The sequence below is a fragment of the Gallus gallus genome, chromosome 1 (genome assembly GCF_016699485.2).
Source record: "Gallus gallus isolate bGalGal1 chromosome 1, bGalGal1.mat.broiler.GRCg7b, whole genome shotgun sequence".
NCBI classification, from domain to species: Eukaryota; Metazoa; Chordata; class Aves; order Galliformes; family Phasianidae; genus Gallus; species Gallus gallus.
In genome coordinates, this window is record NC_052532.1 from 43,346,351 (window position 1) to 43,371,975 (window position 25,625).

General features: G+C 44.3%; 1 long non-coding RNA gene across 2 annotated transcripts; it reads left to right on the forward strand.

The window, feature by feature from the left end:
* The first annotated feature begins 47 nt into the window (after window positions 1-47).
* LOC101751742 lies at window positions 48-22,561 on the forward strand. Of its 2 annotated transcripts, XR_006931772.1 has the most exons (3): window positions 48-104; window positions 908-6,565; window positions 17,681-22,561. It is a non-coding gene; the product is annotated as an uncharacterized LOC101751742 (long non-coding RNA). The 2 variants fall into 2 exon arrangements; XR_005840560.2 differs by lacking the exon at window positions 48-104 and having other exon boundaries at window positions 416-6,565.
* The last annotated feature ends 3,064 nt before the right edge of the window (window positions 22,562-25,625 follow it).

Below are 25,625 nucleotides of genomic sequence, written 5' to 3' on the forward strand. Positions count from 1 at the left end.
AATGAGTTTGTCATTCACAAAAACGGAAAGGAATTTCCGCTCCGGATAAGCCGAGTGCAAACAAGCGGCGGCCGCGGCGCAGCGGGTGGGGGCGGCGGGGGCAGGTGAGGGGGCGCGGCCCGGCCCGGCCCGGCTCTGCCGCTGCTCCGCGGGGCTCCGGCGGCGCCTTCCTGCCCCCTCCCCCCACCCCCCGCGCCCCTTCCCTCAGCCCCGCGTCCCCCAGCGACCGCTGCTCCGAGCCGAGGCGCTGGGAGGAGGGGGGATTCCGTTGTCACAAGGGGCGGGTTGGCGGCCCTGTCCTCAGCTGATCCTCACGCAGAGCGAGCTCCCGGCTCGCTCCGCCGCTCCCTCCCGGCCCCCGCGGCCCCGTCTCCCCGCGCCGTGCCGCCCCTCGGCCGTCCGCGGACGCGCTCCCGGCGCCCCCCAGCCCGCCGCAGCCAGCGGAAGGACGCGGGGGCACGGCGGAGCGGCGCCGGGGGCCGAGCGGGGCGGGGTGCGCCCGGGAGCGGCTTAGCGCGGGGGTAAGTGAAAAGCCGGCAGCGAAAATAACCCGGGAGAAGCCCGGCCTTGAACGCTAATCCCGCTGCCGGCGTCCGCGCGGGGGTAACGTCGTTCCGCGGGGGCTAATCCCGCTCGCACGGCGGGCCGCGTTCCCCCGCGCTGCCGGCACGAGTGATGCTGATGGGAGGTGGCACACAGGTGGCCCCCGCAGCGGGGCTGTGACAGGGCCCGTGCTGCCCGCATGAAAGGCTCTGGAAAGCGTTCTGTAGAGCTTGTCCTGCCCCTGAGCGCTGTCGGTGCTCAGCGCAGCGGCAGAGCGAACTAGAACTCTTCGCTTTCGTTATCATTGTCTTTATTATTATGATTCCCCCTCTTTGCTATATTCAGGCCTTTTGTTCTCACCCAGGTAAGGGCTAGGGCGTGATGGCTAACTCTTTGGAGCTGGCGCTGTAAGAATAATAGGTCTACCTAGAAAACATGCAGGAGTGATATCAAGTGGTGACCCAAGAGATGAAGATGGAGGCAGTTTCAGTGTAGCACTGTGGCAAGTCCCAGCAAGCTCAATGCAACGGTAAAACACAATTTGCTCTTTGTAGTCCATGTTGTTATTAATTGACGTGGTTTTCTGGGCTTACAGTGTGCATTGATTGCTTCTTTTTTTTTTTCCTTAACAACACAGCCAAGATTAGTCGTGTTTCAGAGTTTGGGTTTGGAAAAAAAAAAACAGGAAAAAAAAAACTTCAAAATATCATCTCAATTAAAATATATGTATACATGTATTTCCATTAAATGCTTCCACATTCATATAAGGTAAACTTGCCTCTTTGATGACTAAATTATTTTAGGAAGAAAATATGTTCTGATTGTCATCTTCAGGGCATTTTCAGTGACGTTTTATGGCAGTCGTTTAAAATAAAATTCTTAGTCATTCAGCATTTTAACTGAAAGCTACGTGTTATGCAAGCAGTTTGTCAAACCCATTGAGCTACCTGCCTAGTAGTAACGCAGCAATAAATAATGATAGCATTTAAGGCTGTTTTCATCATTAGTGCTGTCAGATCTGATTGAAATATTATGAATGTTAAGGTTAAATATATGAAGGCAATAAATATTGATATGAAGCGTGCTCAAGAGAGTTGTGTTTCCCAAGTGGATCTGGGGGCAGACTTGTTATGATGATGGCTACTGCCAGCTCATTGCATGGCAACAGTTGGAGGGTGGTGTTTGCAGAGCTGGGAGCCAGACAGGAGATTCTGTGCTGTGGTGGAGTTGAACACATGCAATAGAAGAGACACCCTCTGAGCCAGGACCTCCCTCAGCACCCACCAGCTGAAGATAACTGGGGGAAAGTGAAAGCTATATTGTGCTTTGCTATCTTTGTGTTCACTTGAATGCGTGCCCTCACTTCTTCTGTCTGAACCACTTGAACCCATCAGTCACTGAGGGCGTGCAGGAGTGGATCATGCCACCATGTGGTGCTTTATCAAGGACCAGATCTATGGCCCAAGCATCGCCAGGTCAGTTATCCTTCAGCTTCCAGAAGGTTTTATAGTACCTCAGCAATAAGAAGAGCTTGTTCCTGTTCACCATCATTATTTCAGTCAAGGCAGAGGCAGCTTTTGAACCCTGCAATGTTCATCTCTGGGTGGTTTGGGATTGTTTTCTTGTTTTTTGATTTTATACCTCCCTGGCTGTGAATGAAACCTCTTCATCCCGGTTCAAAGCATCCTCATCACAAAAGGCCTATCTGGTTGACCTTTGGACTGTAGATGATGCAGACGAGAGTGGAAAATGGAGATTAGCGTTCAGCAGTGCTTAGCCAGTTCCTCATGTTCTTCCCTGTAACAAGAACCCCGAGTTCAGCAGATGGACTTTCTACATAGTGTAATAGGAGAGAGAAGTACCAAAAAAAGGCAGATACCTAAGACATTTTGAAACTGGGCCAACTGGGCCACTGCGAGCCACTTCATGACTTGGGACACTGAGACAGCAAGGCAGAGGCATCCTCAGGGGGCTTAGTGCCAGTGAGGTTTCTTCTTGAACTGGGAAGAAAGGATGGGAAAATTTTTTCCTTTTATAAGTGCTTTCTTCCTCTAAAGATGCAGGTTCACAGCCTTTTTCCACTTGACCTGGAACAGAATTTGACTGTAGCCTGTCTTTTTATGAGAAAAAAAGGAGGAAAAAGAAATAGGAAAGGCTTCTCTGATCCTTTGATCCAACCTTTCCCATGTGGCAGAAATAAGTATTTATGAAAGCAGGAGCCCCAGCCTTGGTTTTCCAGCTCCCACTGATGATCTGAATCAAAGTAGTGGGAGGGGACCCTCTGTCTCAGGGCTGTTTTATGTCTGTGAAGTAAATGCAAAGATTGCTCAGTGGAGGAGGCCAAGGATCATGAAACATGCTGGCGTCAGGGCTTTGGTTGAGATGGAGCTCAGCTCGATGCTGGTGTGCAGGTGCTTGCAAAGTGTAATGGAAATGTATTTCTCCATGACAGGTCACAGTTAGCCATGAATTTTGAGGATCATGACTGTCAGCCTTGACTGAACCAGCCTGTGATGGCAGGCATTCAGCTTTTGATGCTAGAAGCTAGATTTTCTCTCTGACTAGTTCTTTCTCTTAATAGGTGCCTAACTTAGAGCCTGTGAGTCTAACCTCTGGATTTAGGTGTGAATTCCTTTTCTCAGCTCCTTTTAATTTCAGTAGAAGTGAGAATTAACTGTGTTGGTTTGTGTGAATTACTATTTGGAAATAGAAACACACAACTCATCCCAGACCAAACCCACCATAAAATGCAGCACGTGTGGTGCCAATATGGTGCGTGCAGGGTGCTGCAAAGAAAGAACAAATGTGCCCTGTGAAGCATGTTGCTCATTTTATGTAAAGCACAAACAATTTATGGAAATAGTATTTCACTGATTATTCAATGTCCAATTATTCATATCTAGAATAATTCCTGAAGTCGGAGAAATAAAACACTGAATGACTCCATTTAGGAAATCCTTTTGACTCAAGTGCTTTCCTTGAAACAGCAAATAGCTGGATGACCTCAAGCACATATTTAATTGTGCCTTGTAATAAAGTAATATAATTAGCAATTACTTTGGAATGACTTTAATATACTTAACAGCTACTACGGAAATGCATTTATTCAGGAGGCTTTGTTTTCTTTTGACTTCTGTTAGTACAAAATAAACTCTTGTCTGAATGGAGCTCATACCTGAGTTCCCCAAATTGTTCCTCAGGGCACACAGAGTGAGCAGGCTTTTTCCACAGCAGATCTATAACAGCTGTAGGGCTCTCTGTTATAGAGGATGAAACTAAGCTTGCAGGAGGGCAAAAAGGGCAACACAAAGCATGCAGGTAGTGCGTTGGCTAGGCATGCAGGCCAGCACTCCACTCTTCTTCTTCTTTTTTTTTTTTTTTCCTTTTTTTTCCCTCCTTTATTTTTTTTTCCCCAGTACTACTCAGTAGCACCAGGTTTGGTGGTACTCACCCATGTATCATTTCATAGTGGTTCACGTTCTGCTGGCAACAGAAATGTGGCACAGGTGGGCAGCTCTGTCTTAAAAATAATAGACTTGAACAGAAGGCTGTATGTGCATATTTTCCTTACAAATAATTAATGTTAATTGGAAAGCTTTCAAATAAAAAATGAACTGTACAAAGGAAGCAAAAAGGAGAAGCAGACTAAGATTTAAAAGGAGCAATAGGACAGTGATTGAATGAAAATACTGATATTCCCTTAAGTTTGGTGGCAGAGAATAAATCAGTAAATTAACTTATGTGTTGGATACCAGATTCATATAATTCTGTTACCTCTGCTGAGAAAAATAGCAGTCCCTGTTCAGAAGTTTCAGTCCACGGTGCAGGCATATCATGTGGTTTGCATAGGGACAACTATGTGCTTATTTTATTTGTCTGCCAATGCCAAAGAGCTCAGCTGTATCCGAAATCTGTTCCCTTGCTTTGCATTCTGGTGTCTTCATCTCTGACATTGCCTGCTATTCAGGCAACGCTATACCAGACATGTACATCACCACAGATGAAGCAGCTGATAAAATGTTGTAGTCTTTTTAGTGCAGCCCATTTTGATGTGCTCAGAAGGGCTTACTAGGCACTAGCACGTGGGCTTACCTGGGGAAGCAATAGTGCTGTCGCTGGAGCACGTCACTGCACTAACCCTGTCCCATTTTCCTCCAGTTCACTCATCCCACAGGGAACCAAACCTGACAGCATCAAGCAAGTGTAGAAAGCAACTCTGTTCCCAACGCTACACTTTTATTTTCCTCTGCGCTTGCTAGGTCCCTTGATCCCACATCCCTCTCTAGTTACTCTAACCATGGGAATAAAGCCTGCCCCTGGGATGGCTGAAGGCTTTTTCTAGGCTGTGGAAGGCATCATCAAGCCGTGTCTCTGCACGGTGCAGTTTAAATCAGCTGTGCAGGGAGCAGAGCAAGGGCAGCAAATTATGTAAGAAAAAAATCTTCATCCTGGCACAGGCATATTCAGGAAAAGAAATGTAACACAGCTATCTCATGTTCTGGTTCCAAAGAGAGACAATTAGGAATTTAACCCAGGCGTGGACAATTCAATTTCTGCTGCCTGGTTTTTATATGGTCCCTGGAATGTGTTCTGGGGACCTGCTGGAGCCAAGCACACAGTTTGGCTCCAGGATGTCACAGGAGCAGGGAAGTGGAAAGACACATGTCCTGGTACCTTCAGCCCCTACTTAACACGTCTACTTTGCTTTCCACAGGTGTAACCCCCATGAGGACCTCTCATGGGCAAGGCAGGACCTGCACCAAATGGAGTAAATGCACTGACCAAACTTATGGTCTGACCTAGGTGCTAAAATGTTCTACTCAGATAAAAAAAGAGATCAAATCACATGCTGAATTTGAAGCACCAGTGGCATCACTAGTGTGAAGAGTCAAGCTTTCTGGTTCACTTGGTTTGGTTTGATATGCTTCGCCATGCTCCCACCCCATACACATAAACAGGTAGTGGGAGATGAAAGGAAAACTGCCAAATTACAGTGATCTCACCACACCTCCTAATCCTCTATTAATTTCTTTCTTTTTCTGGAAGCTTGAGAGATCTTTGTTGGTGCAAGAGGGAAACCCATAGAAATAGTTTGGTGTATATAGAACAGATGGGGAAAGGATAATGCCCTAACCACAGAACAGCATTTAACATGTCTGGGATAGTACTGAGTTGTGTATGTTACTAGAAAAATACATGTTGAAGGTGTACTATCATTTTAAAACGCATATATCTCAAAGTATGGGTATAGTTGGATATAGTAGTTATTTCTGCATCTTTGATTCAGCATTTAAGAGTTTTGCTGTACACAACACAACCTTGAAGACTGGGTGCATACAAATGTAATTTCTGCCAATGTTGACATGAGAATTTGCTGTTGTTTATCCTGGCTTTACTATGCTTAGATATTTATGAGGTCTCTATGGTAGAACTGTCGAACTTAAATACCAGGTTGTCACTTGGTATGTCAGAGCACCATGGCATGATGACCACAGTGCTTTTTGTGGTCACAGTTTATGTTAGTCATTTGGTGCACTGGTGTCATCAGCATACCACAAAGGTAAATTAGATTAAATTATTTCTTACTCCAAGTCATTTTATAGTATAGCTGTACAGTATAAACCATTTTCCTAAAGTTTCCTATTCTGGCTAAACTGTGCAGATAAATCTCTCTTTGAGTGTTGACAAGAGGTTGGTGTAGAGATGTCTACACCCCTGTGCTTTCCAGTGATGTATTGAAGCCTCTCTGCTCTCTCATGGTGGTTTTCTTCAGAATCTTTTATAAAAGTTATTTCTTTCATTTTCTTTCAGTTCCATTTTGCACCAATCTGCTTCATTTCATGTGGCAACCCTATCAGATTGGAGAAGTCAAGCATTTCTGGATCACATCAGAATTGTAATGGGAGAGATACCAAATAGGACTGAAGCATGCAGAAAACAAGGATGAAGATTCAGCAGTAGCCTGCTTCCCTTCCAGTTGGTCCCACAGCATTGCCCTTCTTGGCTGCTTCCTCCATGACAGGTGGGCAGGATCCTAAAGAAGGAGGTGATCCCTTTTTTTCCCCAAGTGAACCGTAACTTTACTGAATCAGGGAAATCACATTGGAATTACACTAGGGATGATGTATACTAGTTGGTTAGGTCCTCAGATACGTAGAGGAACGCTCAGTGAGTCAGCCCTGCAATTTTTGGTGGAGTAGGTCTATTCCGGTGTGTGGGTGTTCACAGAACAATTACGTAAGTGTCAGGGTAGCAAGGAACTTTTGACATTTCTGGCAGCTTAACTGAGTTCTTTTCAGTCAAAAATATTCTAATTGTTGTTCTCTCGCATTAAACACACATCATTGCCTTAAATGGATTTGGAGGGGTTGGGGCATTTTTTGAAGCGTCAGTTGTCAGGGCAAGATATTGGAGCAGTTTTATTCTTGAGAAAACAGGAGATTTTTCACAGTTACAGTGAGACGAACATTTGTGAGAACTGTTTTAAATCATATAAGAGGGTGAGAAAGTTGCCATGCCATATGCCTGGAATTTACTATGTTAGAGCTAATTGCTGCCACCGAATGTAAGGGCCCGTCAGCTTTTTCATCATCACACCCACCTCAACACCTTTTTTTTAAATTTTATTTTAAGGTGTTTTTTTTTTTTTTACTTTTTTGCCTACATAGTTTTTGGGCTGCAGAATGATATTGCAGCCTCCATGCTAACTCCTGACACGCCTTACATTCTATATTCAAGGTGAATAGGTTAGGCACCCCACTGATATATGGTGGATTAAATTCCAAGGCAACTGCTCTTCTGCATGTTTTACGCAGGGTAATAAAGGAAAACTGGTTTGTCTCCCAAGAGCAAGATACCTAAATTAGTCAGGCTAAATCAGTGTCCAAGTGACATTTTCAGGGAAGATTTCTCTCTAAAGATCAAGTAGGAAAGAAACAAAACCAGATAACTGTATTCTTTCTTGTTTGATCCAAGCTGTGCCTTTACGACCAAAAACCTCCCATCAAACTAGCCAGTGGATTTATTTTTTTTTTCTTGGTTAAGTATTAAATCTTTCAAGTGATCATGACCTTGAAATACTGTCTGTTCTTCTACATGATACCATAACGAGGCAAGTCATAAATCTGAGCGGTGCTGGGCATCCAGCTGACATGCCTGAGTGATCAACCAGGAAAACAACATTAGCCTGTGGCTGCTGGGTAGTCAAGAAAAGAACTGTAGGATGTTTTTCACCTGTAAAAGTAGATTTCCTGGAGTCAGCCCCAGAAGAGGGCTGTGTTACTTGCTCTCTGGGTATGGAGGCAGAACAGGATCCATGTGTAGGTGCTTGCACACATTGGCATTGTTAGCAAATCCTTACCTAGATTGGAAGTATGTGAGACGAGGGCTCTACCAGTGACAGTACATGGTGAGGAATCACTGAGGTAACCTGTGTTCTTTGAGTTCCAACTCATTTATTTTTGGACATTAATTTTCCCAATTAGTGAGGACAACTTAAGCCTGGATGTTCCAGCTTACTAATATATACTTCGTGCCAGCTCAGACTTTTAGCATAAGGGGGTTCATTTTATCTCTTGCCTCTGAAATTAGAAGACTCAAAGTTTGAATCTGCAGTTGCTGCAGTCATCCAACTGCTTCTCCAAAAATTGGAAAATTCTGGAGATCTGCAGTGTGAATCCATGCCCTTATATCACTCGCAGCCTGGTGAACTGAAGGGATTCATTGTTCTGATGTGTGCAGGAGGAATTGCTTAAATCCAATGAGCAAAGACAAAGGGACTTTCAGAGCCTCATATTTCCTCTCCAGGATTTGTGCAAAGTAAATAAAGGAACTAAGTCTTCTGCAGTGGGTGCTCAGGATGAGAGCACTCTTCACTATAGCCCAGTGCTTTCAACTGCCACCCGTGTCAATTCACGTAGTTACTCAGAGAAAATTGGAGGCAAATAAACATGAGTTCTTGCATACCAAGAGCTCTCTATGCTCACTGATAAAATTTGTCTCTCTTAGGTTCAGACACAGACTAATTATTTTAAAATAATTGCTCCCACTCCTTTGAGACTCATTGAGAACACACGCAATGCCTCTACTATACCAGGTGGGCACAGAGTCTTACATCTGCTCAGGGGGAGGTCACCTACCCGCTTTGGTCAGCTTCTAAGCACTGACAGCCAGGGCACCTCAGTGTACAACAGGATATTCTCTTCGAGGGATTTTGTTAGCTGGACTTTTTTTTTTTTCTTCTGAAAATCTACAAAAATAAATGTGTGAAGGCTACATTATTAATCATTAAAGCTTAGAGATATACTGTTATGGGAAAACACTGATTACAATCTTCTAACTGTTAGATGCAAATCTGCCACTCTCCATTGAGGAAGTATCACTTGATTCAATCACTTGGCTGCTCTTTGTCTCAGCTGAGTAAGATGATCAGTATTCTCAAGCTAGCAACTGGACTGGAAACAAATAGAGCAGCAGATATTCTGGTTCTAGTTGGAAGACAACTGTAGGTAAATTGACCCAATTCTCTTCATTTATATGTTCCATAAAAATAACAACTGTAACATTAAAGTAGAAGCAAGGAACAATAGCAAAAATCACAACCATTGGAATAATAGCAGTCTGTGCAGCAAAACCCATTTTAAATGGCAGTGCCTCACCTCCCCATGAGTGGTGTTAAAGCAGTTTTTTTTAAGATTAGCTGACATAATAATGGAATCAGCAGTGCCTGGGATAGGACCCAGGATGTTGATTGTCTATTTTCTTTTATAAGCATAGTCCACATTGATTTTGCAACTAAGTCACTGCAAAAATATATTGCTTTAGAAGGCAGATGAGGCCAAAATTACAGAGAAATTAACCAAAAGCCTTTTATTCTCAGGGCTTGGAATCGATCAGGGGCACTGATAATCCATTAAGCTGCATTCAGCACATCTCTTTTAGAAAGATGTAGAAAATGAAGTTCTGACCACAGACAGCGGAGATGAGATGGGGAAGACATGCTGGGAGGATCAGGTCCAGCTGAGGCACAGTGAGGCCCAAGCAGGGGTTACAAGGTGAGCCCAACACTTTCCCTACATCTCTGTCCTGTAGGTCTGTACATCCCCAGCCCTGTGCCCCTTATCCGACTCCTTCAGAGATTTCCTCCAAGGGTTTTCTTAGCATAAGATCCATGTTCTTCTGAAACGTCTCGTGTTTTCAGGGTTTTCATAAGAACATGTGGCCAATATTTTCTATGGAGTGGCCCTTGAGCCAGGGTGAATTTTACCTTCCAAGAATTGGGGGTTTTAACTGACACAATCCAAAGATCATATCAAAGAATTATTTTTTGCCCTGCTGTCAGTGACATTTGCGAATGATGGAAAACCATCCATATGGCTAAACAGACTATCTCCACTCCCCCACAAGTAGTGACTTAGAGGATGAAAGAAATATTCATCCTGATCATCTGTTTTGTAACAGGATATTTATCTCAAGCTTTCAAGAATTTCATTATTATCAGGGAGGAGGGGAATGGGCACTAAGGCAGGATCTGTAATAGATAATTGATGCTGGGAAGTGAGTAAGCTGTAGGGCAGGAAACCTGCCTGAGCCCTGCTGTTACCCAGGGAGAGGGACTCTCAGTCTGTGATAATGCAGGGAGGAGGAAGAAGAAGAGGAGGCATTCTTACCATAGTCAGTTTGGAGTCCAAGAAGAATAAATGAGTTTTGAAAAAGTCTGAGGGTCCTGAGAAAAGGAGGGAGGGGGGCATCTCTAATGCGTAGGAAGAGAGGACTGTTTAGGACAGAGACCAGGGACAGGGCTGTAAATCTGTTTATGCAGACACATCTGGGAAAGTTCACCCTGTTGTGCTGCAGGGAGACTGAATCTCAGCTCTGTGCCTCTAGTCCAGTTAAAGCAAATGGCTTAACTGACCTGCACCATCCCAGTGTTTGTGGCCATCTGCAAATGACCTCATTTGAACTCCACTTCTGAACTAAGGTGCATTAAAATTACAAAGCTCTTTTCTTCCAGTCAGGACTTCCAGGGTTGGTATTAATAGCTTTGGTGAACTGTAGTCCATTGATTTAAAGCACCTGTGCTTCTGCAAGTCAGGACTCCATCAATTTTTTTATCACTTACACAGGAAGAGTGCTGGGCTTAATGCTATTTATCCAGCTGGACATATTGACTTTGACTTAGGAGATCAAAGCATTTGGGTTAGGGATTGTGTAACATCTTCGTATAAGAACTGTCAGGGGTAAATTTACCAAAGGCTGAAACTTTGATTGATGATCATTTTGCAGGAGTGTTCAGCATAAGGAAGCACATAATAGACTGTTTCTCTTGATGGACCTGCAAGCCACAACACCTTTAAATATACATATTTTGAAACTTGTTTCATCACCTCCTGGAACATAACAGTACATAAAAACTCTGGAAGGTACCCTTGAAAGTGAGCTTTCACTGTGTGAGTAAATGGCTCCTAGGAGGTGGGCCAAGACCCCTTAAGATGTGGGAGCCAGTAAGAAGAATGCATTAGTTGTCTTTTTTTTTATTATTTGCCATTTGTAATAGCAGTACTCCCCAACAGACAGGAGGCTGGAAAGTGCAAGCTCCAGAGCTCACAGATTCAGTTCTCTGCTCCAGAGCAGCAACACAGGCTGGCATACGGAGTGAGCCCTTCCTCTTGGGAGAGGTAAAAGAGACTGGACTTCTAGTCCCAGCTTAAGGCAAGGCATGCCACCTTCTGTGGAATTATTTTCCCCATCTACTAATATGTGAAGGGTACTAAATATGCTTGTTAAACACTCAAGCATTTTTTATCACTGATCACTGGGGTTTACTTACGTCTTCTAACTTTTAAATTGCATGTCACTGGCCGCCAGCTTGGAAGGGGGACTAGCTAAGAGGCACTAGTTGCCCTCCCATGACCAAGAATATCGTCTACCAAAAGGCTAATCTCCTATCTCTGTCTCAAAGAAAGCCATGCAGGATACCTGTAACAGCCTCACTACAATTTAAACAACAGCAGTCCCCCCATCACAGGAGGTGTTGGCTGCATGGATGCACTCTTGTTACTTGCCATTGCTACAGTTATAGGTGTCACATACAGAATTAAAACATGTGGAATATGGCAGAGAGTTGTCTGAGCTTTTCTCTCAACATTAAATTTAAAGCCAACAAGCTATATAGGATTAGACTAGCATTACTACTGTCCATCCATGGGTTTTAGAGCCATATAGAGCATTATCTCCATCCCTGGAGGTATTCAAGAAATGTTTAGATGTTGTAATGAGGGACATGGTTTAATGGGAAATATTGGTGATAGGTGAATGGTTGGACTGGATGATCTTGGAGGTCTTTTCCAATCTTGGTGATGCTATGATTCTATGATTGTTGCCATGTTCTTTCAGCAAGGTGCTCTGAGCACAGACCCTGCCCAGCAGCACTGTTCTGGCTGATCCCTTCCCAACATTTGCAGCCAGCCTGCTCCCACCCACAGAGGAAAGGGCACTGTCAGCGGTGGGAAAGGGACTGGCTGCTGCCGCCACTCTGTCTGTGACTCGTAGCCTTTATCCTTAGTGTGCCACAGTGGTTCTTCCTTTCTTTTCTTTCTTCATTTTTTTTATTATTATTTTTTTTAATTATTATTTTTTAAGCCGCAAACAAACACAACCTACATAAATGGGGTGTGGACTACGTGGCTCAAGGACTCAGGATGATTAAAAGCAGGAGCCATACAGAGACATCCAGAAATGATTGTTTTTAACAAGACAGGAACTTTGTCTGAAAACAGGATGACCTGCTACAAAAGACGCCAACAAATCCCCGTAGAGCTTTAGAAAAAACAAGCAGGCGCCTGAGTGTGCTTAAAAAAAAAAAAAAAAAAAAAAAAAATCCTGCCTGGTAATAAAAAGGCATGTAAGGGTAAACAGGAAAAGAGCACTCCACACTGCAAGCAGCCCGGAGGAGGAAAGGCTGGGAAGAGCGCTGATCTGAAAACCTGATATGGAAACTGAAGAGAACGATTTCTTCATATCCCTGGTACAAACTCCCTCTGCAAACACAATGCCGGGGCAGCTGTGAACAGCACTTGCCTCCAGGTTTTACTGTGCCTTTCTTCCAGTCCTTTCCAGTGAAGGCTGTGGGACAGCAGCAGACGCTCCACAGGTGGTGTTGGTTTGCTTCAGTGGCTGTAAAGCAACGTCATTTCAGACTTCCACGAAAGAGTTTTTTTTCTAGTGCAAAAACTTTATTTCCTGAAGGTGAAATGACTGCAGTTCAGCCCACCTGTGCTGCATTTACACAGCTCTCTCCCAGTTTTAGCATGAATCTCTTGACATCTGTTGTGTTTTCCGCTAAGCTTTGGCTCCATCAGTCTTGCTGAATTTTAAAATCAAATGCCAATTTGAAGAATTAGGATATTGATAGACTTCATCACGCTGATAACCCCTGCTTGTTGGCAGAATATGCAGACTCAGCTCCTAAGCAGTTTTCCCATCACAGCCTGCATGTCACCAGCTAGAGACCCATGACAGCGGCCACCACGGTACATACTGTGAGCTCCCGTGCAGCAGCTATCCCCTTCGTTGTGCTCCAAAGCTGAGCACTGCCTCAGCACTGAAATTACAGCCTGTCACAGCCTGTGTTAACATGTGGCCAGAAGCAGCTTCTGCAGCAGCCGTACAACCCGCGACTGGAAAAGGTCCAACCCTCAGGCACAGGGCCTGGCCCTGCATAAAGGCAGACCAGCAGTGTGGCTTCCTGCTGCTGCATGGTGGCTGTCAGCCCTGAGGTGGCTCCTCCTGAAGGAAGGTCCTGAAGAAATGCTGCAGTCCCAAAGACTTCCATGGCCTCACAGAAACCAATGTGAGTTTCAGAGAAGTTTCTGGATCGCTTTCCTCAGGAGCAGTCCTGGCAACGTGTCATGTGCTGCCTTTGTCTCCTGTGGGGCCCTGTGTCCTTTGGTGCGTAGCTGCTATTGGTGCCAGGAGGTGCCCATAGAGGCACTGGTGCTCCTGGGAGGGGAGGAAGGCTCATGTGCATGAGCTCTTCAGATGATGGAAAAGACATTAATCTCCTCCCTCTTCTGGGTACTGCCTGAAGACTGAGGAGGAGCTGCTTGTCCTTACCCATGGCTAGCTGCCCCAGTGCTCCCAGCCTGCTGGTGGCCTCTCAGGAAGATGGGATATGGCTGTGTGGGTCAGGTATCTCCATTTAGTGTAGTCCAAGGAAATGACAGCAGCCTGTACTTTCCCTTTCTGAAGATGCCAGCATGTGTCTGACCCAAGGCTCTGTCCCCTGTAGGAGTAATGCCTTCTGCACATGGGACCTCTGAGAGTCATGCTGTGCCAGGACTCTGTGTGTTCAGTGCCCTGCAGGGCAACCCCTGGCTTAGGGGAGATCTGGGTTCAAGCTTTCTCAGGTAACCCCATACTCTGGGCATGGGTTTCTATAGTCACTGCTTCAGTATAAAATATGCTTGCATTTTCTTCTTTCCTTTAGTATCAGTGATTCACTACTGTTAATGTACATGATTTCCCATCTAACGTATTATTGATCATTTTCCATGGCCTGCAGCGTCCTTCAGCACTGTACTACTTAACAATAATAATTATATAATCAATACAATGATCGGAAAATTTCCAATTTCCATGAAGTGAAATTAAAACTAAACAAATTTTTATTATGCTCAAGATGGATAGCAATGCCAGCTGCTTTGTCCATTGGTTTCCTAATTATCATAGTCTCACATGCATGATCAATAGCATGTGACACAAGTATCTAAAGCAGCATGCTTTACTTTGCCTATATACCTTCCAAACTACCCATGCATACAGAACATAAAACCTCTTTGCTAGTGTGTATGTGAACATTTCTATGGAAGGATCCTGAGAACTTTGTTCCTACAGGATGTTTGTGTCTTCTTTGGATAAGGAAAGACATAATTTCACCTGCACTGGTCTAAGAGAACATAATCCTAAGTAAACATTTCAAGGTGGTGATGACTTTATTTTAAAAAGATGGTAAAGTAAGTGCAGAAGATATGTAAATATATCACTGGAGGGGAAAAAAAGTAATTCCTTCTCTGTAAGAAAGGGATGTCTTAAACTCTTCACTGAACTGAATGCAAATAGAGTGAGATATCTCAGGTCTCCAATTCATCTCACAAATTGTCAAAGGAAGAGAACGGAAACAGCATCACTCAAGATCTAACATGGAAGAAAATGTTTCATTTATGTTTAAAAAAATGAAAAGTTCAGGGCAGTTGCTTATATTTCTGCAATGTTTTTTCCCCCCCTCACTTTATAACGAATAAGAAGTAGTAGTTTCTGTTTGTTACTTTTTTTTTTTAGAGTGGTAGACCCTATGAGCCTTTTTGTGTATGTGTTAGTGGACATTTAACTCTTGTGAATTAATCGTTCACCCCAGATTCTTGTGAAGGAGTCATGGATGATTGATGCCCGTGGTGCAGGACAACTTATTCTTTAATGGGTGATGAGGTCATGTGCTATTTCGGTTCTGCCCAGCGGGATCTCCAGCTTGGCCAAGCACTGCTCCCTCAGCAGCTGCCATGTCTGTGCCCTGCACATGCCTGGAAACACACTCTTTCTTCACAGACAAAAAAGGCCATTCATATCAGCTGTTTTGCTGTAAAAAGCTCCTTGTTTGGAGCAGTGGAGGCACGGTCTCTTTGCAGTGCCATCAGCTCTCCAGGGAGATACTGTCATCCACTATGGCCTGCACGGGACATGGGGAGGTCCGGCCTAGTGCTGGCATGGAGGGAAAATCCTCATCTTCACAAATTTGTTCTTTTTTCACTAATCACCCAGTCAATGAATTGAAAGAAAATACTGCAATATTAGTAGGACAGCTATTATATTCTGCAGAGGGACTTCAAGCCAGACAGCACAGGACTAGTTTGATTTTACGCCAATCACTTTTGGTGGAGAAAAAAATGCATCTGGGATTCTGCATCTCTAGCTGTCAGTAGTGCAGAAGCAAACCCTAGCAGAGCTTGTGCCAAACGTGTGCTGAGGAGCTCTGAGTTAGGAGGAATGATGTTCCAAAGAGATAATTTCAATGAAGCTCTTCCTCTTTGTATTTCAAATAGTCACAGATTTTTTTTTTTCTCACTCCAGCTATTATTTTGCATCATCCTTGCCATATGGAAGAAAGGAATTATGCTGTTCTGATCTGCTGCCATAAAAATATGAAATGTTATTTGTGTGATCTTCAGAGCAGATTAGAACTGGAAATTTCCACTTTGGTGGGATTTTCAACATGTTGAAATTAGTTTTCATTTCAATCTAGACAAGCTGCAATAGTGTCAAGTTTTTCTAAATTCAAGAAATTCTCTCCCAATCAGATTTGTAAAATACGTACAGGTTTCATTAATCTCTACAAACAATGCTTTGGAGGAAGGTGTTCTACCATCTAAATTCTCAAAATATTCAGTGAGAGAGCACTCTCAGATACCATCAGCACTGGTCTTGCTTCTCCCTCTTGATCACTGACTTTTGGAAGTAGAACATGAAAAGTGCTTTTGGCACATCCAACATTAAAGCACAGTAGTGCATGGAATTTAAAAAAAAAAGAAATAACATGTTAGCTACAGGGAAAGGGTTAGCATCTCTCCAGTGATACATGTCATCTATGATCTGCTGTTCTGAAGCAGCAAGACATGATGATAGAACAGTCAATGTATGGGTTACTACACTAAGTGTCTGTTTTCCTGACATTACAAGATGACATATGAATTTCCTTTACAGGAGGCTGGATACTCATGGTGATGGAAATATTAGAGACAGCACAGGTGCAACTGCCTCTGATTTTCACTGTGGGTTTAGGTATGGCTGCATTACCCTCCCAGCATGCTGGCTGCAGAAGGGACACACACACTGTGGTGGCACTAGTGTTGTAGGGGCTTGGAGAAGAGCCAGTCGAGGTATAGGGCTGAGGTACCAACAGACCTCTGCAGATAGCCTGGGTTTCTCTGCTCTGTTGCAGGCACTTTCATTGTCAGGAGAGACTCATATCCCAGTCAGCTCTATGTAGAGCTGATGGTGTTGGGCTCAGCTCTGTAGGGATGCAGCCATTCTGCTTTGTGACTGGTCTGGCTCTGGTGACAGCACAAGCATATTTGCATGGTGCTTCCCCCCAGCCAGCCAGCCCTGCTGGGCTGGACAGAGCTGCAGGAACCACTGTCCCCAGGGCACTGTTTGTCCCCCTCACACAGCAGCAGCTCAGACCCCAGGATGAGAAACAACCTCAATGAGAGCAGCTGGCAGCATTACACCTCTGTAAGAATTAGGCAGACAAGTCTGTTGCTCTTACAAGGGCGCTTTTTTTTTCTATGGGGGGGGGTTGGACTTTGTATTAAGGAGTTTATGTACTGTGGCCTGGACTGTGCCAGCCCAGTTCCTAATGGGGGCAGCTTCTTGCCCTCTTCCTTCTTCATTCCTTAATCTGACGTCAGCAGTGCCAGATGGAAAGATGCAAAGCAGAATGTGAGAAGATTTATTAGAGTACAAAAACAATGTACCAAAAGCAAAAACATCAAGCAGATAGCATAGGATTGTATGCACTTGCATTTTGGGTGCTTACAGTTTCACAGAACCAGTTTCTGAGGCATTCGATATGCAAAATGCACCTTATGGCCCTTCCTGATATGAAAATCAGAACATTTTCTAAGTTTCTTGGCTCTGTAGATGGCAAGTTGCTGTTAACTAGACAAAGTGATGTCACAAGTGGGAAGTGATAAATGAGGAGACAATGACAGCGCTCGGGCGCCCAGATGGATGGGTTTCCACCACAGAGCAGGGACAAATGTATCTTGTTCAGTCCAAAACTGCACCTAAGTTGTTGTTGTCCAGTGTCACCACTATGTAAAATAAAGCTCAGCTGACTACTAGTACAGAGTCTGCAGCCTTTTTCCCATAGTCTGAATCTATACATTGCAGCTCCAGGCTAAATCATACATCAGCAGCAAGTGTAAAATAGCAACAGAGCTCAGGAGTGCAAATGACTGGGGAATCATGTGGTAATGAGATATAAATTGTATTTTTCTTCCCAAACACAAAGGGACTATTTGAATTGGAGACTTTTCCCTGGTGTAAAGACCATTTCTGAGTTCTTTTTCTTATTGTTTTCTAGCATCGTTCCACTCAGGCTACTAGGAAGAAGGCAGTATCAGCTGTGAATGACACAAGAACAACTGGGGAAGAGGATGAGAAAACTGTGAAAGAATTGCTGGGGGAGATGCCTGGGGACATTGGCAGTGTTTTGAGCCAGCTTCTGAAGAAAACCTGGAGAAGTCTTACTGGAGCTGAAGTTGCTGCATGAAGGATAGAGGGAAACAAGGGTGGATCCTCTTCCCCACAGTGATGCCATGATAAAGGATGACCAATAGCTGTAAGGAGAAAGAACATATAAGGGACAAGCCGAGATAACACTTAGTAAGGGATGGAAAATGCCAGGCCTTCGTATGGTCTACTGACTCCCTGGCCAAGATGTGTCCTGCAGCTGATGTATAGCCCTAAGCAGGAAACAGCCAGGGCATGCATTTCATGAGTGGGGTATATGAGGCGGTACTTCATCTCCAGGCCTCAGTGGAGGACACAGAGCAGAGGCAATATCATGAGGGGACGTAGCAGGCATAGACATGATTTTTCATCATGCTTGTTTACAATGCGGCAGCTCGACTGGACTTGCTTATTTATGTTGAACTGCACAGTGTGCAAGCACTCAGCAAAGAGGCAGGTATCCAAAACCAAGGTGTTAGTACAGGCTGCAAATCAAGAGCACGGTGAACTGAACATGGTCACAAACAGGCTTTAATATTGCACTGCAGAACAGTAACTCCCACACTAAATGAAGAAAAGGGTTAAATTTGTAGACGGCTGGCTTTGCATAGTCTGGCTAGGCCCACCACACTGATATTTATAAACTCTCAGTGGATGACTGAGAGCAGCTCCAGGCCTGCCGAGGGCAGACTAGCTCTCTAGCAACACACTGCAGGTGAATTTAAGGGTGTGGTAATTGAGCTGGGCTTGGGTCACCCAGTAGCAGTCTGAACCCAGCCAGCCATGCTAGGCATAGCTCTACACTCCTGAACAAAGTGTTCCATTAGGCCTGCTGGAGCCTGGGCAGCCTCCACTAGTCAGGCTTTCTCTTTCTGAATTTTATGCAATGAAAAGAATGGGATAGGCAGGGCGTGCAAGGAGGATTTTGTTCACTTCCATAAAGAATCCAGACTACAGCTAAGCATCTGGAAACATGCTTCTTGGGATTTCAGTGTTGCATCTAAAATGCTATGTTATGACAGGGAGCAGAAGAAAAAAGGATCAGTGACTTTGCAGATGAATGACCAACGTACTAACATGACAAAATGAGCTCTTGGTTTGCCATAAATACATTATCTAAGCTTTCAAGGGTTGATCAGTAAGAATGCAAAATCTCTTTCAAAGGATGTAGATGAGAAGGAGGGGTACTCATCAGAATTAAAGAACAGCTTTTGCTAGACTGGTGTTCCTGGCAGGTTACACCTGCTTCCCACTCTGTGCCTTGCTGCCACTCTGTCTGGAGCAACGTGCTTCTAACAATAGCTGGTAGCTGCAAGGTACAGAGTGTGCTACGCAGCTCGTTTCCTCTTCCTCCTGCCTGATTGTTATTGCAGAGCTCCCAGCAAGAAGGGCTCTTTAATGCCATTAAGTCACAAGAAACTGTGGCTTTGATAGTGAGGATCTGATTTAATGCAATACCAAGTCAAAGAAAAACATTTAAAGAGAGAAGATGCCTTTCTCTAAGTGCTTTGTACTGTAAAGCTTCTGTATATACACATACACTCACATGCTCACACATCCTGGAGGAGGTGCGTGTCCAGAAGGGAAATCCTGCCTGCACCGGAGTTCATGACAAATGTTCCCACTGACCTTGGCAGGGCAGAGTTTCAGCCACTGTCTGTGTATGTGGGGGACGGTGTGGAAGTGTTCAGGCATGATATGTCTGTATTTACTTGCTGTGAAGGACTGTGGGAGCCTGAACATACTAGCAATGTACCAAAATACAAATGGAGAGTAAGAGGTTGTCCCCAGGACAAGGCCCAGGAGCGTTGCCATGCCTTCCTGCACCACATGTGGTCTCCTGCAGCTTTGTCTGTATGCAGGTTGTGGGAGCACCCTAGGCAGTGACCTTACTCACCATCAGAGTCTTGGTGGGGTCTTGGCTTGCTTGCTTGTTTTTGGCTTGGTGACTTTTTTGTGTGTGATGCTTTCTTGTTTGTCTTTTTAACACATATTGGGGTTAGTCTAAAAATTGCTCAACTGCCTTCATTCTTCTGCTCTCAAAATAGATAGGACAGTTTTTGAGGGCCAATTAGAAGGGCCAGCTGGCCCTTGAATAACCATAATCCTGCATTCAGTGATTTCACTCTGCTTGATTTTACCTTCAGATATGTTTTCAGTGTGGCAGAAGGACAAGAAACCTACTTCTACAAGTAATTTAGTGGTTATGCACTTCAAAACTCCCATTTTAATGCTGATTGTAATTCTATTCCACTGTTTTTTTCTAAAATCTGTTTTGAATTTGTGCACCTCTAAGCATCATTCAGTGATATTATAGGTGGAAACATAAGATCCAGTATAATGAACACGAATCCTGTTTTCCTGGAGACCTTTTATAGATCTACTGAAGGTAATTCAGAGACTCACAGTTTAAAGACCTGCTTTAATTTGTGTAGCTGTAATGTGCCAAACTTGAGTGGCTAATTTCGTATCAGTCACTGAATGCAGTGGGCCAGCCACATGACTTCCTTAATTTAAAATGTGTTTTGTATTTATGGGTTCCTCCTGTTTGTAACTATCATTTTGTAACAGCTGCCCTGTGGTACAGCAAGCACCACAAAGCAGAATCCCTATGTCTGAAAGGCACTTCCTTCCCCCTTCATCTTGACAGCACACATCTGAGCCAAGGTTCCTCTGTGCAGAACCGGGTTGGTCCCAATACTGGGGCTCTCACTCCTGCTGGAAAGCACTGCACATCCATGACTGAGACCAGATTTGGGGCAGTATGCCAAGTTCTTTTGAGGATTTGGGCCTGGCTGTAAATGTCACAGCTGGTGGCTTCCCACTGTTGAAAATCTGCTGCAATATTATGGATGATGAGCATTTGGAAAATCTGGTGCTGAAGACCAGCAGTCAATAGGGTGATGTAAAGGAGAGTGGGACAAGGCCCAGAGCTGCAGCACAGGAAAGCAGGAATACATTCAAAGTCATAGACATTGTCTGTGCAGGATTCCAAATACCTGGCAAAACCAAAGCAAAACATGAGCATTACTAAAAAACATCAGGTAGACCTATTTCTGCGTAGCAAGTATAAAACCTTGAATTACTTCCAAAAAAGATCTGAATTACCATTACCAGTGCTCCTGCAGAAGCACTCTGAACTAAGAGCTTGAAGCCAGAGACTTCCAGTTACACTGGAAAAATGCATTCTCACTCCCATGCGGAGTGGTGGCTCCTTGGACATGTTCCACGTTTCACTGGAAGAGCTGGCAATATCGTAAATTCCAGAAGAAAAGCTGCTGAACTGCTTTAAGATTATTTTAAAGATGTGTACAAACTACTTTCAGAAAATTATGATCACTGTTTTTTTTTGTTGTTGTGAATCTTCACGTTTACTCTTCCTTACATACTATTTACCTTCTCCCTTTGGAGCACCGTTGTATATGGAAACCTGCTCAGCACAACACATAAACAGCTGTGGTAAGCAGTCTATAAAGATGTAAAGAGCAGTTGTTGTCACTGTACTAACAAAGCAGATTTTATCAAATTTGCCTTCAAACCAGGCTCTCAGCTGCTCCCAAGCATATCGAGATGACCCCTACATGTGTTAGCAATATGCTACAATGACATACATGTGTTCCTACGTAGCCTATTCCAGCACAGGTTTCTTTGTTCACAATCACATTATGCATGTGTTTGTTATTCATGTTTCTGCTTCCACAACTTTCCTTTGATGTAAGTACAATACAACTTTTTCATCGTTATTTGAAACAGAAACGTCGGGACAAAAGGAGCATCAAATATAGGAAGTACTGAGTTACATTTTGCCAGTGGTTTATACCTTTTCTGTATGTTAAAGTCATCAATAACATATTTTCAGAAGAAAAATGAATGACTTGACTTTTGTTCAGACTACAGGCTTAGCGTAAAGGTCAGACTGTGATGCCGTGACACAGTGACTGCTCAAAGTCTGCCGCAGAGAGTTTGTGTCAGGGGCAGGAGCAGATTCACATTGTCTTTAGCAGTGCCAGAGACATTTTTTTCTGAAGAGAACATTAGCTTTTAAGTCTCCTGCAAGTCCTCTGAAAAATAAATATACATCTTTGGAAAGTGACTGGAAAGATGCTTACATGAGAGCTGGAAAAGATGCTCAATATCAATCTGTACTTTCCTCTTTAAGTGTTTCTGAGCCACATCTTCACCTGCAATTAACTCACATGGCGTATGAAGATACACTCCTCTGTGCTTAACCTTTAAACAAAATTTCTCTGATTATTGGCCTTCATTCCCAGTGTGACTGAGAAACGAGCAGGGCAGATGGGAGCAGGCGTTCCCAGTTGATGCTACAGAACATTTCTGTGATGATTTAAAGCTGTGTTAAACAATAGCTTGTTCACATTCAATTTCAGAGCATCCCAAGATGCTGTATGAGGCAGGGAAGAGAACTGAAATTGCTTTTGCGGAGATGCTAGGCATAATTAAAGGCTCATGTCTGGATCTTACAGCTAACAAACTGCTGTACAACAAGGGAAGCGGCTCCCTAAGTAGTTTTTTTTACAAAACACTAAATATACTGTTGTAACAATAAAACCTAACCATCCAGCTGCCAGCACATTGTGTGCGTGTGGCACTGTGGACATCATGTCCACCCCCTCCCCTCAAATCCATCCCCTTCTGCTGTTGGAAAATAGCAAAAGTCCTACCAGGAGCTACTGAGAAGTTTAATAAAAATAAATTGGAGCTGCTTAATCCACTTCTGCAATCTGGCTGTACTTGTTCTGAAAATCAGGACTGCACCTTTGGAAAAGTGCAGATGTAAATGTAAAGTGCAGAGTAAAGTGAGAAGCTGTGAGCACTGCCTTGCAGAAGGGCAGAAAAAAGGCCTCTCGCCGTCTCCCCTTTTGACATGACAGATAAAGGCAAATGCGTGAAGGTCTTAAAGCCCCACTGCAGAGCAGGAAGAGGAAAACAAATGGCACCACACCATATGCCCATAATCCCAACTAAAAGGCATTCAAATTCATTTCTCCTCAGCTTCCCTTTTACACACCAGTGAACAAGTGTGTTTGACAACACAGTGTGGGAGTTTCCAGTTCATTGAGCGGGTTTCCTTCACCTTTGCTCAGGCTTCCACCTGAATGTCCTGCTCCCAACCACAAGATGGATCCCAGGTGGGCTGGTGGGGACCAGAAATGGGAGCCCCCGGGCACTGCACCTCACACACGGGGCTCTGGGAGGAAGCAAACTGGGAAACTGGATGCAGGTTGAAGAGAAAGTGCTGGGCTTGGCAGGAAAGCAATGCTCTCAGGCCCCAACTGCCACCATGCTGAGCTCGCTGCCTTTGCTAGGCCTGGAGCTTGCCATGTGTGAGGAATGCACCTGGGGAAGTGCCTTGCAGGTTGCTGGGACCAGTGGCCTTCAATAGGCAGGAGCAGCAGGCCAGAGCAGCAGGCACAACAGCTGAGGTGATGCCAACCGATGCTGGAAGAAGGAGGCAAGGGAAAAGTGCTGCAGGATGCTTGGGAGACTGGAAAATGCCTCGGAGCCAGCGGAGCCATGAGCGTGTGAGTGGAAGGCAGCATGGGCTGCTCATTAGAGCCTGAGCGCATTGAGAGCAGGAGAGGATGCTCACATGGCAAATCAATTTGCAGGCATCAAATTGATTTAAAAAAATGCAAAAGGATGCACTCACCATTATAAATCGAATAGGAAGAGCAGCAGATAAACATGGTCCATGGTTCATAAAACCACAGTTAGAGAGAGTGGAACCTTTTTCTCAGGCAAGATAGCAGGCAGTGTGCCCTTATGTCTCATCTGCAGTTTTTCACATTTCTATTTTTCACATTTCCAATGCCAAACTAATTATTTTCCTCCAAAGGTCCTTTCCACTTCTCTTCATCCTCATCCTTCTGTTGACATTGACTGGACGTATAATCACAGCATCGCTTTTCAGTATTTGACTCTTGCTTCAAATCCTTTTTTCTCCCTTGTAGCATCTCTGAGATCTCAACCAAGGATCCAAAACACTTGCTTATAACTTCACAGTCTCCAGGTTTTGGGTTTCACATCCCCCTCCTTACCATCCTTTTCACACCTCCATCCCACTGCTTCCTACACAGAGTACAGCTGCCAGGTTGATGATACAGATGTAGAGATAAAATCCAATTCTCCAGAGCTGCCTTAGTAACACTTTTTCAGCGTACAGTTCCAGATACTTTTCTTTGCATGCATTTTCTCTGTGCTTTCAGGTTCACCATGCTGACTTTGCCTCTTGAGCAGGCGCAGCACCCAAGAGCTGTAGCAGGGTGTTATTCTCCACCCTCACTCACATCACAGGGAAAACAAGAGTAGTCGGAGTGAGCACCAAACCAGCTGTTTGATAGATGTTAAGTCAAGCAAGAGGTTGCACTACAAAGTGATAGGAAATAGGCTGTCATGTTCTTCCATTACCCCCAAGCCTGACTTCTCCCAGCACTGCACATCTCCTTGGCCCTGCTTCTAACTCCTCGGTATCTCATACCATCCTCATGCGCTTTTCAGTGCTCAGATCTCTGCTATGTCCTTGCCCCACTCCGTCTCCACGTTGAGACAGCCTCAGTGTCTGCTTTCTGACTGACCTGGGCCATCCTCCCCGATGGCTTTCAGTGAGCTGAACAAGCATATTCTGCACCGGTTCAATCCCATCAGATTTTCATACTATTTTTGATGATAAAAATCTGTAGGAAAGATCCAGAGGGTGTCATTCTCCGAAAAAGCTGAAGATTTCCTGAAAATTTCATCCTGAAATGTGTACCAAGAATGGAAAAGTAACTTAAGGCAGTTAAAGTTCAAGAAATGTATGGGAACTGCTTCTTACGAAAAGAAATGTAGGAAGTGATGGCTACCACCCAGTCTGTGGTTTAAGTTTATTGTAGGAGTTCTTGCCTACTGTTTTCCTAACCAGGAGTAAGGCTCCCAAATGAGCTAATTCTCTATGTCAAGCCATACTAGTTCTATATAAACTGCAATATTTACTTAAAATCCTCTTGCAGACAATGTAGTGATGCAAACTGTCCCATAGTGGCTGCTCACAATGTCATTATTATACATCTCATTATCCCAAGACAGCTGGCAAAAATGAGCTGGGTAATTTACACACAACTTTGAAACTGTGCCTGCATTTTGAACTGTGTCAGCAGCCGTGGCTTCTTCACAGCCTCTTAAATGGGCAGCTACCAAGCAGTGTGAGGACATGGAGAGACAAGAAGGAGCAAGAGCCATCCCTCCTATGCGGTGGTTATTCTCCTTCCTGGTCACTTCTTGCTGTGTGTCTGTGCTGTGTGAGGTGATCCACAGCAGAAGTGGGGATCTGCAGGGAGGCACCACATTCTGAGGCTGCCTCACGGTGCTCAGTTTGACAGGCCCATTGTTTGCACAACACTAATACCAAACTGATGCTTTTGGGAAACTCCACCCATGAGCGATCTGGAAAAGTTCCTGGTGTGCCCAATGAGACCAGCCAAATGCAAAATATTGTTTTAAAGGAAAAGGATGGGAGAGAAGAGAAGGTGAAAACAGAGAGAGGAAGAGATAAGCAAAGAGGTGACGGGCTACAGGAGGACAGACAATATGGGAAGGGGCAAAGCATTTGTGCAGAAAGAGGCAGAGGCTGTGGGTGCATTGGGAAGACCATTCAACCTAACTATCAGAGGTGGTACAACAGCAGAATGAGGTTCACTTTTGTCTTCTCCCTATCTTTGGCCACATTCAGTGTCTGTTGGCTTTGCCTCTTCCACTCAAACTCATAACACTGAACTTTTTCTGTAGAGGTCTTGGGG